The 2922-nt window shown below is 38.3% G+C and overlaps 1 long non-coding RNA gene across 1 annotated transcript; it reads right to left on the reverse strand.

The window, feature by feature from the left end:
- Positions 1-964: 964 nt before the first annotated feature.
- On the reverse strand, positions 965-2456 carry LOC136068142 (uncharacterized). The gene is made up of 3 exons (XR_010629540.1): positions 2390-2456; positions 2117-2291; positions 965-1052 (listed from the first exon to the last, which is right to left on the reverse strand). It is a non-coding gene; the product is annotated as an uncharacterized LOC136068142 (long non-coding RNA).
- Positions 2457-2922: the final 466 nt, after the last annotated feature.

Consider the following 2922-nt stretch of genomic DNA (forward strand, 5'->3'; position numbering starts at 1 on the left):
TCCCTCCCTTAAGCCACATATTCTCAAATTTGAAAGAAGTCTTTCCCCTCGACATTCCACCTGCCTCCACTAGAATAGGACAATGGTCTGAAATCACTCGAGGAAGAGGCCTTTGAATCACATCCAAAAAGTGATCCTCCCAATCAGCGGATACCAGCACTCTATCAATTCTAGACATAGAAGGGTTCTCTGAGTCACGGAACCATGTAAACTCGCCCCCCACCAAAGGTATATCAACCAAAAAATTCTTCTCAATAAAGTCCGAGAATTTGAACATTGCTGGACTAAAAGAAGTGCAACCAAGACGCTCTGCTGGGTATCTGATGATATTAAAATCACCGAAAACACACCAAGCTGCATTCCACCTCCCTCTCACACTATCAAGTTCAGTCCACAGTGCATCCCTAAGACCATCAACATTCAGGCCATACACCCCTGTACATATCCAAGCAAAACCGTCTACCACATCCTGAAACAAAATAGAAACAGAAAAGCATCCAACCAATACATCCATTTTTTTAAATACCCTCGTGTCCCAAGCCAAAATAATCCCTCCGGCTGTATGAATGGCATCCAAAGCTACCCAATCAACAAAAGGACTGCTCCAAAGACTCTTCACAACAACAGGATTGACAGAATCCATTTTAGTTTCTTGGAGACACACCACATCACACTTCCACTCCTTGAGTAAATTCTTCACCGTATCTCTCTTATGAGGATTGTTTAATCCTCTCACATTCCAAGATAAGAGTTTCAAATTCATGGATAACTAACTGAACCCACCCCACAGGAATACTCAATCCCTCTGGTTTGTCGCCCAGATTGCCTCTCATAGTTGACGGAAGAAACTAAATTCCTCAATTCCCTCATACCTTTTTTAGATGACGAGGTATTGCGGCGCAACCTACCTGCCGTAGCTTGCTTTTCCCACACTTCCTCAAGCTTTTGAAAAGCATCCTTAATTCTTGACATTGACAAACCCCAATTTGCAAGTTGCAAGTCCCATAACAGCTACAGTTCAAGTATATGTACTTGATCTCGTTAATATTCAGCTGCAATGTGCAAAAACCAGGATGAACCTGTTTCATTTTGCTTCCTAACCTTCACAGGGATGGCAACCCCCCCCCCCCCCAAAAAAAAAAAAAAAAACCACAAAAAAAACATGCAACAATTCTCAATATTTCAAATTCACCTACTCCAATAAATACTCTGTCATTCAGTGAGAATGAATCTCATGATACAATTTCGTCCTAGATTCAAAAAGTTCGTGAAGAAAATTTTCATGATAGAAAATAGAAAACACACATAAATTCAAGCAGCATTGCTATTCTGAACTCTTCCCAAATGGTATAGAATTTTTCTAAAACTCCATATAGTCTTATTAGAACAACTCACACCTGTTTTTTTTTTTTTTTTGATAAGTAGAACAACTCACATCTTTACCACCCCTCGCCCACCCCCCACCCCCCCAGGTCCTCCCTAGGGGAAACGAAAGGGGAAGAGAAAAATTAAAATGATAATATAAATAAAATTTAATACAACTTCTCGGACTAAATTGAATTTACACATTAGAAGTGCAAGCTAAACCACAATCTCATGCAAATGTGAAATAAATAAAATTTGCAGTGAACTTGCAAATTGAAGTCTTGCAAGTGGCACTGCAATCTTCCATTAGCCTAATTTTGTTGGGTGGCTCAACTACAGCATGCACTGAAAAATTTCACAACTTGATAAGACAAAGTCAAATCTCTAGGTGGCTCATTTCACTGAAATAGATGAAATTAATTTAATGCGTAGCCTCCAGCGCATTTCTCATTACTATTACCACTACATAAACAAAAAAAAAAAATTAAACTTGGCAAACTATTACCAAATAACAATCATCCAATTGAAACTCCTGAATGCATTGCAAATGATATAGCAAGAATCACCAACAAGATATTTTTTAACCCGTAGGCTTATCATTGATCCCTTCACCAATATAAGCATAGATAGAAAATGAAATAATCCCTCTTGTTCTCAATAACTAAAGTATAAAGAGAGTAAGAGACAGTATATAATGGTAGCAACCTAAAAAAGCTATCAAAACAAACAGAAATGAAGAATACCCAGATACCTCTAGGTCCTAAGGTGAGAGAAACAGCATCAGCCAGCTTATCAATCCCATCTTGCAAGGCCTCCCTGCATTCTTTATCAAAAGATACCCTCTTTAGGCCTGCCTTAACAGCAATACTCCTCACAAAATCTGTACTTCTCCACAACCCAGTTGCCCTTTGGTTCCAATAAAGGCTCTGCAACAATAACCCATTACTTCAAACACAAAATAATACAAAGAGAAAGACATACAGAGAGAGAGAGAGAGAGAGAGAGAGAGAGAGAGAGTACTTACAGAAAAGAGAGGTTTTTGATGGAAGAGCTGAAGGGAAGAGAAGGAAACAGACAATGACAGACAAACCCTATAATAGTTGAAGAAGAAGAAGAAGAAGAAATGGTTTTGCTTTGGGGCTTTGGTTTTGGAATTGGAAGCAGAACAATGACAGACAAGCCAGGTTTCTGAGGATTTTCAAAGGATTTGGGATTTTTTTAGAAAATAACTACAAAATCCAAACAATATTATTAGTTAGGCAACGTTTTAAACAAATTGCATTTGGGGGAATAGGCAGACTAACAACGTAAAGGCCAAGTATATAGTAAGTTAGGCAAAGTTCTGAAGAACTAAGAAAAATAGCATCTCGAGTTTTAGAAACTTGAGATCCATTTTAAAACTCGAGTCTTAAAGACTCGCTTCGCGAGTGTTGTTGGACTGAAAATGCCACATGGATCTCGAGTTTTTGAAAATCGAGTTCCATGCAAAAAAAAATTTATTTTGATCACCCCTATAGTGGCGTTTTTGAGTCCTTTGGTGATGTTTTAAAGCCTTAT

Source organism: Quercus suber, unplaced genomic scaffold (genome assembly GCF_002906115.3).
Source record: "Quercus suber isolate HL8 unplaced genomic scaffold, Cork oak 2.0 scaffold_101, whole genome shotgun sequence".
Taxonomy (NCBI): domain Eukaryota; kingdom Viridiplantae; phylum Streptophyta; class Magnoliopsida; order Fagales; family Fagaceae; genus Quercus; species Quercus suber.